The 16,748-nt window shown below is 47.4% G+C and overlaps 1 protein-coding gene across 5 annotated transcripts in view; it reads right to left on the bottom strand.

Annotated features, from left to right (window-relative positions):
• Nucleotides 1–16,748, bottom strand: part of PEPD (peptidase D) — a 119,152-nt gene that overhangs the window by 53,009 nt on the left and 49,395 nt on the right. The gene's annotated exons all lie outside the window — the stretch shown is intronic.

Here is a 16,748-nt window from a genome sequence, read left to right as displayed (position 1 = left end):
CACCGGCCCTGCTCCAGGACCAGCAGTCCAACCCCCACTTCTCTTGCTTGGATACACAGCAAGACAAAGTAAAACAGCAAAAAGCCCAGCCAGGCCCTGACCCTAACAGCCACCAGGCATCCACAGTGCAGACGGCTGGACAGGCAGGGCCCTCTGCCAACAAGCCACTGTCACCCTAGCCTAAAGGGATGGGCCCAGTGCTCCTGGCCCTTGGCAGGACACCCAGGAGAGCCGCCTGAGCAGGCCACAGTGCTGCTCCTGAAGGCCACGACATGGAAGCAGAAGGTCAGCAACTGCCACTTACAAACAAGGAGACCCAAAGTGCTGTCCGTTTGGCTGGCATGTGTGTGGGATACACTCAGGAGGGCAGCCCCAAGGGAGGGCACAGCCACACAAGGAGCAGCGGGGCAGAAGAGGGTGTGGGCTCTGCTGGTCTGCTTGGCAGCACTGGCTTTTCTAGAAAAACAGTGTAAAGAATTAACATGAATGCAGCTGGCTAGATCTGTGAGCAGCAGTAACCACACCAGGTTCCTGCAGGTACGAGAGCTGGGATGGGTCAGCCTTCATGGCCAGGGCTCTGCCCAAGATGGACTCCCCTCTGTCCTCTGAGTCACTGTCTCATTCTGCTCAGAGAAGCAGGGGACAGGAGAGCCTGGGGTGTGGCAGTGCCAGGGGCCTGGAAGGAACCCAGGATGCTTTACAGAGTCAACATGCTAGCTCAGACCCTGGCCTAAGGCCTGTCACTGACACCACATGGCCCACAGCCATTAGCAACCTGGTCCCCCATATGTCCTCACGTCTTCTGGACCTTACACACAGTGAGCAGAGAGGCCTGTCCCCTGAGATCAGCTGCAGGGCAAAGCTGCCAGAGTGCATCTCCTGATTGTGCACCCCGACCCAGCACTTCCCTTACCCTGTTCTGGGGCAGCTGCGGGAGGAGGAGGCTGTGGCGAGGACATGCCCTTGGACAACCGGAGGCAGCTCAGAAGCTCACACTGCTCACACTGCCCACCCTCCACCCCAAGGACAGAGGAGAACCTCGGCGCAAGGCAGTGGCTGGACGGGCCTGGGGTTGGAGGGGCTCAGGCGGGACCCAGCACCCAGAGCCCATTGTTGGGACCTCTAAGTAGGAAACACCTCTCTGTGGCTATATCACAAATTACCTCCAGGTTTCAAGAGCAGACATGCCTACTGGCAGATATGGAAACGTGCTTCAGAGTTCCTGGATTAAACCTTCATGACATCTTCAGAATTCAGAGTTAGCAGAGAAAAACTCCCAGCCCAGAATAATTGCTCCCACAGGGAGCACCTTTCTGCACCAGAATATAATAGGTCTGGATGAAAATTTTCTAAAAACCAGCACCAAACCTCGCAGCATAATTGTAACTATCTGCTTCGGGAGCCAAACTGAAAAAAGGGCTCCTACAGGATAATTCCTCACTAGATGCTTCTGAGATTTGGAGTCATACTTTCTGATTGTCAGAGAGAAAGAGGACGGACTCCCCTCTGACAGGGGCACCTCGGTCATACACCTCATCCCTGCCCCTTCCTATCTGCCACGGGACTCCTTCAGGGGGTGCACAGGAAAGTGTAAAGGCTCTTTCAGGCGGTGGGGGGCTGGGGCACCTGGCAGGTAACTTGTAAAGGAGTGAAGCTGACTAGATATTTATACACAAAACACAAGAAAGTTTCTTTCCCCATAGCTCTCCCGTTTTTCCTGCAATACATGACCCTTTGACTATCTTTTATTTTTCCTTCTTTTGATAGAGACACTGATATGAGAAATCTTTCTCAACTATGAAAGAAAGCAATGAACAGAATGAAGGGAAGGCTCTGCCTCAGTGTGGGGAGGCCTACAGTGTGTACTTCAAAGGCTACACAGCTCCCACTGTGTTGCTGCTCTTTGGGAATTCCAACCCAACGTTACCACCTATTCCAATCTCCACATAAAGCCAGATGCCTCCAGTTTTTAACTGTTGACTCAAAACAACCAGAACAAACAAACAACCCCCATTGTGTGGGCCAAACTAAAGCTGTTTGTGCACCGGGTCCAGCCCGAAGGCTACCACGTTTACAGCCTCTGGCCTTTGTCCTGCCAGAAAAATTCCTCCAGTGGAGTGAGATGTGGAGACACCAGGGGTTCCCCCCAACAAGAAAGTAACCTGACAGAAGTTTCTGGAAGCCCACAGGGGCTGCAGTCCACTCTCTCAGAGGCCCCAGGGAAATGCAGACTCCACACCCTATTGGCCAAAGCAACTCCAAGCAATGACCCCTTGCAGGGAAGATGCCTCCTGCTGCCCCGAAAAGGCCCTTAGTGCTGCTGTGCGGCTCACTCTACACAGTGAGTCCACAGGCAGCCCAGACTCTGAGGAACCTGAGGAAGGCTCCCTGGGGGAGGTGGGAGGTACCTTAGAGCATCTCTGACCCACGTGTTCATGGGGTCTGTGAGGACAGCCCATCTCAAGAGCAGGAGCAGGTGGTCGCAGAGGGAGATGGGGACAAGATGGGAAGGGGCTCTCTAAAATGAAAGGCATGGTGGGCAAGTCATAAAATGGGCATAATTAGTGAGCAGCAGAGCTGGTGGCAGAGGGTTACAGGAAGTGAGTGGGAAGACAGCTTGAAGACGTTTCACTGCTGCAGAAGTGGGCATTATGAGAGAAAAGACAGGAGCCTGGATGAGGTATCCAGGGGACCCGATACATGTGGAACAGGAATTTAAAAGAAGGCCAGGAGGTGAAGAAGGTTTCATTGTTCAGATTAAAGAACCATATCCTAGATCACCACAGGAGCTCAAAAGACAACCCCAGGACTGTCTGCACAGCTTTTGGTCCCCAACAGGTCACCACATTAGCTTCTTAACTGAGAAGGAAAACAGGGAGTGAAATGTGTCAGGATGACATGATAAATAATTACATCACAGGTCTCAGATAATGTGACCCAAGGGGATAAATACTTGCCCTGGGGAGGGACCAGTGGGACAATAGACAGGAAACAGTGTGTGCTGTGACACTCACACTTGGGTGTGCAAGTGGCTACTGCCACTGGCCTGTCCTCTGTGGGCAAACCAGCCTCACTGGTGGCCAAGCTGTTCTTGACCCCACAGAGATGATGCTAACATCACCAGTCCTGTCACCTGGGTCACAGTCAACAGACAGTGTCCTCCTCCCACCCCATCTGGTCAGTGTGGTGGGGGCAATTGCTTCTTTGCCTCACCCTTCCTGGGTCTAGGTCAGAATCCACCTGACCTGGGTCTCACCACTTGAGTTGTATGGTTCACCCACCTGTGGCACCTAACACAAGGCTCTACCCACACCTCTTCTCAAGGGGCTACCTTCACTTGGGCTTCCAACCCAGTTAGTGAGGCTGGCAGGGTTCCAAAGCCCAGCAGACCACCAAGACAGATCCTAGGGAAATACTGCTCCTGTCAAGGGTAAAGAAAGAATCCCACAGATGGTGAATGAAAACAGAAATCAGAGAACAGGAAAACAAAGAAGCTGAGGCACAGAGAGAAAAAAAGACCTCTAGGAATGAAAGAATAATAAAAAGAACTGTGTGACCAATCCAAACGGAACAATATTCACATTATAGGGGTACCAGAAGAAGAAGAGACAGAAAAAGGGATAGAAAGTGTCTTTCAGGATATAATTGCTGACAACTTCCCCAATCTGGGGAAGGAAATAGTCTCTCAGGTCATGCAAGTGTAGAGATCTCCCAAAACAAGAGACCCTAGAAAGAGAAGACCAAGACATAATAATTAAAGTGGCAAAGATCAAGCACAAAGAGAGAGTATTAAAAGCAGCCACAGACAGAAAAAATATCACGTATAAAGGAAAGCCCATCAAGCTATCATCAGGCTTCTCAGCAGAAACGTTACAGGCCAGAAGGGAGTGGCATGATATATTTAATGCAATGAAACAGAAGGGACTCTAATCAAGAATTATTTAAATTTGGCAAGATTATCTACCTGGCAAGATTATCATTTAAATTTGAATCTCCAGATCAGCAAAAATTGAGAGAATTTACCTCCCACAAACCATCTCTATAGTGTATTTTGGAGGAACTGCTATAGATGGAAGTTCTCTTAACGCTAAATATCTGTCACCAGTGAAAATAAAAACACAGTAAAGGAAGGAGACCAATTAATCACTAGCAAATGCAGAATGAAATAAACTATCCCCAAAGCCAGTCAAGGGATACACAAAGAGCACAGAATATGACACCCAATATATGAAGAATGGAGGAGGAAGAGACAGAAGGGAGAAAAAAAAAAGAACCTTTAGATTGTGTTTGAAATATTGTAATAAGTGAGTTAAGTTAGACTGTTAGATAGTAAAGAAGCTACCCTTGAACCTTTGGTAACCATGAATCTAAAGCCTACAATGGCAATAAGTACATATCTATTGATAATCACCCTAAATGTAAATGGAATGAATGCACCAATCAAAAGACACAGAGTTACAGAATGGATAAAAATACAAGACCCATCTACATGCTGCTGACAAGAGACTCACTTTAAACCCAAAGACATATACAGACTAAAAGTGAAGAGATGGAAAAAGATACCTCATGCAATTAATAGGGAGAAAAAAGCAGGAGCTGCAGTACTTGTACCAGACAAAACAGACCTCAAAACAAAGAAAGTAACAAGAGACAAAGAATGACATTACATAATGATAAAGGGGTCAGTCCAAGAAGAGGATATAACCATTATAAATATCTATGCACCCAACATAGGAGCACCTACATATGTGAAACAAATACTAACAGAATTAAAAGGGGAAATAGAATGCAATGCATTCATTTTAGGAGACTTCAACACACCACTCACTCCAAAGGACAGCTCAACCAGACAGAAAATAAGTAAGGAGACAGAGGCACTGATCAACACATTAGAACAGATGGACCTAACAGACATCTACAGAATTCTACACCCAACAGCAGCAGGACACACATTCTTTTCAAGTGCACATGGAACATTTTCCAGAATAGATCACATACTAGGCCACAAAAACAGCCTCACTAAATTCAGAAGGATTGAAATCATGCCAACCGGCTTCTCAGACCACCAAGGTATGAAACTAGAAATAAATTATGCAAAGAAAACAAAAAAGCCCACAAACACATAGAGGCTTAACAACATGCTCCTAAATAATCAGTGGATCAATAACCAAATAAAAAGAGAAATCAAGCAATATACGGAGACAAGTGAAAACAACAACTGAACACCCCAAAACCTGTGGGACACAGCGAAGGCTGTGCTAAGAGGGAAGTATATCGCAATACTACCTCAGGAAAGAAGAAAAATCCCAAATGAACAGTCTAAACTCAACAGTTAATGAAACTACAAAAAGAAGAACAAATGAGGCCCAAAGTCAATAGAAGGAGGTACATAATAAAGGTAGAGCAGAAATAAATAAAATTGAGAAGAATAAAACAATACAAAGTATCAATGAAACCAGGAGCTGGTTCTTCAAGAATATTAACAAAATAGATAACCCCCTAGCCAGACTTATCAAGAAAAAAAAAAGTGTGTACACATAAACAGAATCAGAAATGAGAAAGGAAAAATCTCTATAGACACCACAGAAATACAAAGAATTACTAGAGAATAATATCAAAAATTATATGCTAATAAACTGGATAACCTAGAAGAAATGGACAACTTTCTAGAAAAAGACAATCTTACAAAACTGACTCAGGAAGAAACAGAACACATGAACAGACTAATTACCAGCAATGAAATTGAATTGGTAATCAAAAACTACCTAAGAATAAAACTCCTAGACCAGATGGCTTCACTGCTGAATTTTATCATACATTTAGAGGAGACCTAATACCTATCCTCCTTAAAGTTTTCCAAAATGTAGAAGAGGAGGGAATACTTCCAAACTCATTCTATGAGGCCAGCATCACTCTAATACCAAAACCAGGCAAAGACATCACAAAAAAAGAAAATAACAGACCAATATCCCTGATGAACATAGATGCAAAAATCCTCAACAAAATATTAGCAAATCAAATTAAAAAATACATAAATGGAAGAATATATTTGTAAATGATGTATCCGACAGGGGTTAACACCCAAAATATATAAAGAACTAATATGCCTCAACACCCAAAAAGCAAATAACCCTATTAAAAAATGGGCGGAGGATATGAACACACACTACTCCAGAGAAGAAATTCAGATGGCCAACAGGCACATGAAAAGATGCTCCACATCGCTAATTATCAGGAAGTGCAAATTAAAACCACAGTGAGATATCACCTCACACCAGTTAGGATGGCCAACACAGAAAAGACTAGGAACAACAAATGCTGGTGAGGTGTGGAGAAAGGGGAACCCTCCTACACTGCTGGTGGGAAGGTAAATTAGATCAACCATTGTGGAAAGCAACATGGAGGTCCCTCAAAAAACTGAAAATAGAAATATGATTTGACCCAGTAATTACAGTCCTAGGAATTTACCTGAAGAAAACAAGATGCCTGATTTAAAAAGACATATGTTCTCCTATGTTTATCGCAGCACTATTTACAATAGCCAAGATATGGAAGCAACCTAAGTGTCCATCAGTAGATGAATGGATAAAGAAGATGTGGTACATATACACAATGAAATATTATTCAGCCATAAGAAAACAAATCCTACCATTTGCAACAACATGGATGGAGCTAGAGAGCATTATGCTCAGTGGAATAAGCCAGGCAGAGAAAGACAAGTACCCTCATCTGTGGAGTATAATAACAAAGCAAAACTGAAGGAACAAAACAGCAGCAGACTCACAGACTCCCAAAAAGGGACTAGCGGTTACCAAAGGGTAGGGGTTGCGGAGGGAGAAGGGGATTCAGGGGCATTATGATTAGCACACATAATGTAGCGGGGTCACAGAGAAGGCAGTATAGCATGGAGAAGACAAGTAATGACTCTACAGCATCTTATTATGCGGGTGGACAGTGACTGCAATGAGGGGGGACTTGATAATATGGGTGAATGTTGTAACCACAATGTTGGTCATGTGAAACCTTCATAAGATTGTATATCAATGATACCTGAATAAAAATAAAAAATAAAAAAAGAAAGAATCCCATAAGCGTCAAGGCAAGAAAATAAAAAGTTCCCTAGAAAGGATGAAGGAGAGGATTTGCCTAAGATCTCAGGCAACAATGGAGGGAATGGTTTCATAGCACAAAGAGTAACCCAGGTAAAGCATCCTTTACCTAGGAGGCAGCAAAAGGGCTCCCCATATACAAGGTCATAGTGAAAAGCACTTGGGGAAAGGGAAGACATGGCACAAAACAGGGGCCCACCTTAGATGCAGCAAGAGTGCTGAGTCTAAATAACTGTAATTAAAATGATTATTAAATAACACAAATGTTGGAAATAACTGATGGAAAGATAAGTTATATAATAAGAAATTGGATGGTGAGGGAAAGGAGATACAGAGTAAAACCATGCTAAATTTCTAATTTTTCCAAGGGAGGAATGGATATTGCTTAACTTTAACAGAGGTGGAGAGCATACAGAAATACTGATCATTTTTTTCTTAACATAAAAGTAATTCTACAACAAAGTAGAATGCGCATAAAAGAGAACAAAGGACACTTCACCAACTTTCCAACAGCAAAAAAAAAAAATTTAGAAGCCAGAAAGACAAAACAGAAACCAGAAGCATCGAATGAGACTGTGGAAGAGAGAGGGAACATACTGGCCTCCCAACACGGGCAGGCCCTCTGTTTGGAAGGAGCAAAGTCAGAAGTAAAGGAGTAAGTGAAGAGACACCAAGAAACGCAACAAAGGAAACATTTAATAGCAAAATCAGTATCAGATAAAGTTAGATTCAAGACAAAAAAAGATTAAGTCAAAAAACATCTTATGTAAGCTGTAAAAAGGTAAAATATTGCATAATAAAGACACAGCAATCATCAGCCTGTGTGCTTCAAACAACTTGGTGTGGAAATGCATAAAACAAAAATCGATCAAGAATCACAAAAATGAATTCATAAAAGCACCTCTCTTAATCCTAGAGTAAATGTACAAAAATAAGGGAGGAGGCAGAAGACTGGAGTAAGATAAGAAACCTGATTCAAGGTACATCAAGGAATGTACTCTTAAAAAAAAAGGTTTCCAATAAATGTTTAATTTTATCCCATAAATTATTGACAAAAATATTTCTAACGAGGCCACAAATAAAAAATTCAAGACTAAGAAAAAATTACATTTACAGAGACGACATTCCTAACTACAATGGGGACAAAACCAGAAACCAGTAATGAAAAGTTAACCAAGCAATTTAACCAACTACTGCTCTTAGTTTATTTCTTAGGTCAAAAATCAAATCAATCAAAACTTCTTAGGATATGGTGAAGGCAGCACTCAAAAATTTATTAGCCAAAATTCATTTATCACTAAAGAAGAAAGAATGAATAAGTTTTATACTAAGATTCCACTAAGCAAGTTAAAAGACAGATGTTCAAAACAAGGTCAGGAGGGAAGGGAAAGTGCTCCACAAACAACATGAATGGGGGGGGGGTGGCGGAGATGCCAGGGAAGCACAGGAGTCGAATGCAAGAGCCCCCCAGGGCCAAAGATGGACTGATCTTAGCAACACAGTAAACAACATAATACCAGATTACAACAACCCGAAGTATAAAATAAATACCCATGAGTGCACACACATACAAGTACATAATTGGCTGAATAAATAAATGGGAAGAAGAGACAAATTTCCTGTATAGAAAAATTACAAAGAGTGTGTGTAGACAGACCCCCTAGGGGAAACAGCACAACTCCCCCGTGCCTTTTGTGTGGGCCGGGCATAGCATCCTCCTTCCAAAGGCACAGCACGGGAAAGGGGGACAGTGACTCTGAGATACAGCAGGGAAGTGGGACAAGGGTCATACCATTGTAAAAGCTACTTAGTCTGTGAAAAGGCCCAGTTTATTCTTTAACTTAATCTATGTGCTATTCTTCCTCTCCTTCCAGCCCCTTAATCAATTAGCTAACTTTGGAACCAGGAGAAGAGACAGATCTCTGGAGAGTAAATGATCCTATGTGGATAAAGAATGCTGAGATCCGGATCAGCACAGTCACCTAGTTAACCCTATTCTTTAGACAAAATTTCAAAGGAATTATGAATCACCTGTATACAACATGCCCAACAAGCCCTACAAAACCCCAAACCTAAACCCTTAAGTGCACCTCCTCTCAGGATGCCTGCACACACTCCCACCTGAGTGTGTACTTTCATATATCAAATATAGTTTCCTGTCGCATAAGCTGGTTGCACTTATCTCCGAACTCTTTTCCATGATAAAGACAAGAACTTTCCAACCTCCACCTCTGGTGGTAAATGTCTTTGTCACTTGCTATTTCATTCAGTTTTCTGGTCTTCACACAATCCTTGTCTCTCTGCTTGTTTTATTTCAGATCAGTAGGGAAGTGGAAGTTCTCAGAACATAAACTCTCAATCCAGTGCTTCGTGGCTTCCCCAAATCCTGGGGTGGCAGGGACGTCATTCCCATGCAATGCAGATCAAGCAGACACTGGACACCAGGTGACCCTGGTTTTAGGAGTTGGCCAGGGATCTGCCTTACACAGAGCAGGAGTTCCATGAGCTTCCCTTCCCTCCCTCTGCTCTTGCTGCGTCTGCTGCCTGCACACCTGCTGCCATTTGCTTCTACTCTTGCTTTAATGAACTCCTTCCTTACCTACACTCCACCCACCTGCTCGTGAATTCTTTCTCGATCAGAGTCAAGAACCCTCTCCCAGGTTGAGGTCTCACCAGCTGTGCCGGGCGGGAGCACTGGACTGCCTCACAACTTTGCAATGGAGAAACTTGACAAACACAACCTCAGCCAGGTGACCAAGGTCAACAGCAGTCTAATGATGAGACAAACATCAGAAAAAATAAAACTGAAACACATTCTATGAAATACCTGACCAGGACTCCTCAAAACCATCAAGGTCTTCAAAAGCAAGAAAAGTCTGAGAAACTGTCACAGCCAAGAGGAACCAAAGGAGACAGGACAACAAAATGTAACATGGTGTTCTGGATGGGATTCTGGAACAGAAAGAGTATCAGGTAAAAGCTAAAGAAACTGGAGTAAAGTGTGAACTTTAGATAATAATAATATGTCAGGACCATTCATGAGTTGTGACAGATGTACCAAAATCATGTAACAATGGTGGAATATGGGTGTCACACACACACACACACACACGCACACACACACACAGCCAAGGGAGATGCGGAAAAGGCAGCAGATAATATTCAGCAGCAGATAATATTCAACACCCTTTCCTGATAAAATCTCTTAGTAGCCAGAAAGAAAATGCTACTTCCTTGATCTGATGAAAATAATTATCGGAAATCAACAGAATCAAGTTCAATGGTGAAACACTAGAGTTAAATCCATAAACACGCCTGAGGCAACACTATTACTTAATGGGATTCTTGAGATACAATTCCCCTGGCATTTGAAAAGAAAATGCCTATTTTTATTGGCTTTGTCCCCCAAAGCTCTAATTAGGGCTGCATCAAGTAGGCTGCCTATGTGCAGGAAGCCTTTCCCTCTGGCTCATTGTCTAGCTTTCTGGCTGGATACCAGGTAGGTTTGTACTCTAAATGTGCCCAATTCTCAGTCACTCTTAGAGGCAAAATGAGCTATCCTTGCTTTAATCCACAGAGTCCCACAGCTGCTCTACCACCAAGGCCCCAGGAACATTCTCAGACACTGGGCACTGTGGAACCTCCCAGAGGAAGCTATACCTCCTTCATGTCAGGTGATGTGGACAGAGCAAGCTGGTTAACCACACAGGACTTGCCCTGCTCAGCACGAGGCAGAGCCTGCCCTGAACACAGGAATTCTCCTCAGAGGGCCTGGATCTTGGAAAGGTCTCAGTTCACTGAGGTGTGGCTGGCTGGGTGCAGGACTCACAGGCTGCTATCTTGAGGGGTACACCAAACAAATGGGGGGTTTCCTGAGCTCTCTCGTGGTAGGCTGTGTGTGCCCGGCCTCCAACAGCCAAGGAAGTGCCGGCAGGAGACCTGCATCAGGCTCACAATACAAAGCAAAGAGTGCGTTCCCCGCACCTAGCCCCGGGGTCTCAGTGGGCCCTCTCTGGGCGAGCCACACCATGGCCTCATCCCTCAAGGCAGCCAAGAGAGAGGATGTGTGCAGGGTACCGCCCATGGACAGTGACCAGGCCCCTGCAGAGGTTCCATCACACCCACTCTTACCCAAGGGCTCAGATCTCTGCCTGGACCCAGACCTGCCCCAAAGGACTCTAGCAGCTTCATGGAGGGAGGTAAACTGAGGGCAGCCTCACTGAGGCCCCAGCTTGCCTCAGCTGAACCCAGATTAGATCAGATCTCTCTCAGGTGACTGGAAGCTGTACATCTCCAAAACCTCCAGGAAGCAGAGAAATAAGGACTTCTTGGTGACATCCATCACCAGTGAAACCTGGATCCTCTGTGTGACCCAGGGGAGGGGTGGCCAGGGCCATACAGGGCCATGTCTGCCTACCACACCCAGTACCCCGGGCAAGACCCAGGTACCCAAGAAGGTCCTTTAGGGGCTACGGTGCACCAGGAGGGACAGATGACAGACAGGGATGCTAATGTGAGAAGGCCCAGGAGCCTCCAGAGAGCTGGAAATGCAGCCCTGCTGAGGTGACAGGGAAGCCACCTCAAGGGGGCTGGGGATGGTTAGGGACAAGCTCAGGGGTCAGCTCTGCCAGGCAAGGCTTGCAGGAGGAGCCAGAAAAAGGCAGCTTGTCTGCCTCAGCTGCCTGTGCCTTCTGCGGCCACAGTCACCACAGCTTAGCAGGGCTGTGTGTGGGGTTTCCTATAAACTCTCCCACCTTCCACTCTTTCTCACTGGAGTTTAATTTTCTAATCCTAAGGGTGTGGGGACTGGCCTTGTTTAACAAGAAAGTAGCAAGGGTTTTGCAATCAGCTCCCTGGGGTGAATAAATTGAAAGATCAACCACCTGACCTAGCACCCCCATGGCCTGGAATCTATGTGTGTGTGGTATGTGTGTGTGTATGTGGTAAGTATATATGTGTGTGTGGTGCATGTGTGGTATGTGGTATACATGTGTGGTGTGTGATGTATGATCATGCATGCATGTGGTGTGCATGTGTGACATGTGTAATATGTATGTGTGTCATGTGTGTGTGTGTGCAGGGTGGGGGGAGGAGACCCCCTCCCTCTGGTGCTGGGGAGAAGCCCCTCAGACTGGTTCCCAGGCCCAGTCTAGACGCAGTGGGCAGAATCAAGACACTTTTCTGGCCAAAGAGCAGGAAGAAGCCACCAGACTTTAGCAGAGAGGAGCGCAGCTGGGCAAGTTCTTCATTAACAAAGGACTGTAAGAAAACAGGAGGCTATTATTATGGGCTGTTGCCTGTGACAGAAGAGCACAGAAAAACTCCATCCTTATCAAGGGTCTCCAGGTGGGGCGGGGATGCCATGGCCAGGTGCCATGGACCCCAGCCCAGGGTGGAGAACAGCCATGCTGCCCGCAGCAGAGCCCACAGACCCTGCCTTTTACATGATTCCCACAACTCCCATGGAAGCTGTCACGGAAGAGCCCAAAATGCTCCATTCATGGCTTGGAACGAAAGAGGGCATAATTTCAATTAAGGTCCCAGGCTGTCAAAAACATTGTTATTAATCTCCTCGTGGCAATGTGAACCAGGACCTGCTTACACAGCCAATTGAGCATGCTCTAAATTAGTGTTTGCAGGTAACTGATTCAGCTGCCAGCCCCACGCCAGCCGGCTACAAGCCGGTTACGCCACTAACATGAAATGATATGAGGCAGTAAAATGGACTGCCTGATCGGGCCTGCAGTCAGATGCTGTTAGTGCCCGATTTGCCCAAACATTAACATCTTATTGGTTTAACACAATTTACTACACCTCAATTGCAGAAAATGATTTTCATTTCCTCTGAAACGCTGCTCGCTCACACACAGCACAAAGGAGGTGGTGTCTTAATAAATGCCACTGGCTCACTTCCTTTTTTTTAAAATGTGCCCTCAAGATTTTATAATAAACCTGTGACAATAAAACGAAAAAAAAAAAAATGAGGCTCAGAACTGGGTCTCCCAGGCCAGCATCTTCTGAGTCTGAGTAGCACTGCCCTCCTTCAAGAAAATCTGCCCACCTCCTGCTCCCCACCCCTCCAGTCCTGTTTCACTTCAGCCCCTGCCCTTCCTGCCTCACATCCCTCTGCAGGGCAGCTGCTGGCCATGCTCCCTGCAGAACACCGAGTAGGTTCCAGGGACACTCTTCTAGCCCAGTGGGTCAGTGGCGGGCATGGGAGTCCGGCTGCCCCAGACCTTCCTGAGAGTAGGTCCAGCCAGTGTAAGGGGGGCCACACCGCAGGGAACCAACACCTGCTTTAGAGATTTTATATTCCTCACCTAGTTAAGAAGAGAATTCAAAAGGTCATGGTGGCACAGAGGACAGCAGAAAAATAGCTCAGTTCCCATCCATCCCCGCAACCAACCCACACATACCTCCTGCCACCATCTGAGGGACAGACACTGCAGACAAATGAGATGGGGCCTCCAAGAAGCCTCCAGACTCCTCAGGGCACAGACCACAACACTGTGATGCAGAGCAACCTGGGCAGTGACAGGGGAGGCACCACGGGGAGGGAGCTCGAGGTGGAGAGATGTGCGCCACCCCAGCACTGCAGAAGCCCCAGGGGCCTGGGCTCCCACTGGCAGTAGGGGGTGCCTTCCTCAAATCTGGCCAGGGACATCCCAAGATGTGACAACGTCCTAGGGCACCCACCTGCCTACCGTCTTGGTGGGTGACACCCTCTGTCCCCAAAAGACCAACCCACCCACCGGTCCTTCAGGAACGGCCTCCATCCCTTGTTCTCACCATCTCTGCCTCAGCTTTTCCGTCCCTGCCTCCACCCCAGGAGGGCAGGCATGGCATGCTTCCCTCTGCATCCTCTCAGCCAGCAGCAGGGTGGGCACAGTGCACAACAGGGACACGCAGTGTACACACCTGCACATGGAGCTCAATCAGCACCACTCGGCAACCTGAGGGCAGCTGCTTCTGGGCTTGAGCTTCAGGCTCACTTCTCTGAGAGGCCACCCTGATGGGCAGAGGACGCAGCGGTGGGCCAACATGGGGAGTGGGGAGGCGGAGGAGCAGGCGGCGGGCAGGGGGAGGCCCAGCCATCCGAAGACCGAGGTAAGCTCTCCCCAGAGCTCAGCTAAGAGACCCTCCTTCAGACAACAGCCAAACTCAGTGTGCAGACTGTGGACCCCAACTCAAATAAACCAACTCTAAAAAGAGCTCTGGGCCAATATGGCCTAGATAGTAACCTGGTTAGATATAATAATAACATGGTAGTCATAGAAAGGAAAAAAATTACCTTCATTGTAGCCTACCAATATATTTACAGTGAAACGACATGATGTCTGGGATTTAGTTACTACAATAAAACAAAACTAGATGTAAAACCCTGATGGAGACCTCAAGGTTCATTATACCCTTTTTGTTTTTTAATATTTGAAATTTCCCATTAAAAGAAGTAAAAGACCTCCATTACCTGGTGGTGGGGGAGGGGGAGTAAGGAGGTGGGAGAAGCATACTCGGGCCGGCTGCCGACACAGAGCCTCCACACAGGCCTGTCCAGGCTGTGGCAGGGCTGGCCTCTGGGACACTAGGCGGGAGGACAGCTCAGGCCCCTCCCAGGAGCCCCCTTTGAAGGCGGCCTCTCTGCAGCGTAGGGCGCATCGCTGCCAGCATGCAGTTGAGGAAGGCAGGGCAGGGCCCCACACTGGGGCAAGCTAGTCCTGCTCTAATATCTTGGTTATTTTTATTTGAGGCATCAGCTGTGGGTCACTGTGGGCCAGTCCAGTCGGGAACAGATTTCTGGGACAGTGCCAGTCTGAGGGAGCACTGCCCGGCTCACCTCCCTGGAAGCCCTGGAGAACTCTTCCCGTTCTGGATGGGTGCAGGGGCGGGGACCCTGGAATCCCCGAGCAGACACCGCACCGCAGCACGAGACCACGCAGAGGCGAAAGCTAGGACGGCTCTGTATGCCCTGGTGTGTGACACGGCTGGTTCCTTGATGAAGCACTTGTTCCATGCCCCCTCCTGGACGCCACAGCAACAAGGGCCTTCAAGGCCATGCTAACCTCTCCCCACCCAGCGTAAGATGAGAGAAACACAGAGGCCCCTTTCAGGGTTAGATCTGAAAAAGACACCCATCCCCACGGTGTGAGGGTGAACACAAACGCCCACACTGCCCACTGCTGGCTCCAGCTGTCCCATGCCTTCCCCGCACTGACAAGGTGGGCAGGCCAGAAAGACTGGAATGGAAGGGGGGATGTGGAGGCAGGAGAGGCCCCAAGGGCACCCAGCGGGACTGGGACCCTGTAAGGTGGGTTAGGGAAGGCAGTACAGAGTTCTTACAAGGCCAGCTAGGAAGGGCAGCCCCAGACCGTGGGTGGGGGTGGTATGAGGTGAAACTCTTTTTATCTATACTCACAAGGCTTTTGACACCCAAAATGTGTGGATTTTCTACATCAAGCAGTTCTCCAATTCTCGGTGGATACCAACTGGGTGTCCTACAACTTAATTCTAACACGAACTGCCAGAGTTGGCACAGACCCCACAAGTCAAGGGCTCAGACCCCCAGACGGCCCCCACCTCAGACACCAATCACAGGTCTGGGCCTCCTGTACTTCTGACTGGCTATAAATCGGGGCTCCCACAACCCCCTCCTTGGGCTTGATACTTTGCTGAAATGGTTCGCAGACCTTAGGAAAATGCTGTATTTAATTACCACCACTTTATGATAAGGATACAACTCAGGAAGAGCCAGCTGGAAGAGAGGCACAGGGCAAGGTATGGGGGAGGGTGTGGGGCACCCATGCCCTCTGAGCATGCCACCCTCCCAGCACCTCCACATGTATACCAATCCAGAAGCCTCCCAAACTCTGTTGTTTAAGGTTTTCATGGAGGTTCCATGACGCAGGCATCACTGACTAAGTCATTGGTCAGCACCCAATCTCTAGACCTGCTCCTCTCCCTGGAGGCTGGGGGCCACGGGTGGGAAGTTCCAACCCTCTGATTCCCTGGTTGCCTCCTTTGGCAACCAGCCTCCACCCTCCAAGAGTCCGGCAGCAGCAGAAACTCAGGCGTGGTTGAAAGGGGCTTATGATGAAGAACAGACACACCTCTCACCTCCATCATTCAGGGAATCCCAAAAAGCTCTGTGCCAAGAACTGGGGACAGAAACCAAATACATATTTCTCATCATGTCACAGGGGGATAAATGACCACCTCTTCAGTATCCTCTCCCTAGGGAAGCTTCCAGATGGTGCGGTCAATGGTGGGAGTCCCTGGAATAGGTGGGACATGGGTGGGAGGGGAGCCACTGGGGCAATTTGGGGCTGACCCAGGGGCGTTCTCTTGCCATGAGCAGGACAGGAGACACCCTTCATGGCTGGGCAGCTGCAGGAAGCACCCCAGCTGGCACTGGCTCGCTGCAGGCCTAATTGGAGCCGAAGGCCAATGAAGTTCTCCAGAACGCTTTATGAGACACTTAACCATCCCACGACCCAGTCGTCCATGCACAGCAGACATAATGGCACTGTTTACACATAAAAATGGCAAGCTGTTTTACTAGCAGCTTTCAGAGTCACAATAGCAGCTATTTGGTAAAGTTGCCTGCAAATTGCAGAAACGAAGTCCAAGAGTGGAACGATGGGG

The sequence above is a fragment of the Manis javanica genome, chromosome 17 (assembly GCF_040802235.1).
Source record: "Manis javanica isolate MJ-LG chromosome 17, MJ_LKY, whole genome shotgun sequence".
Classification (NCBI taxonomy): domain Eukaryota; kingdom Metazoa; phylum Chordata; class Mammalia; order Pholidota; family Manidae; genus Manis; species Manis javanica.
The sequence above is the reverse complement of the archived record's forward strand: the minus strand, read 5'-3'. Positions and strand labels throughout refer to the sequence as shown.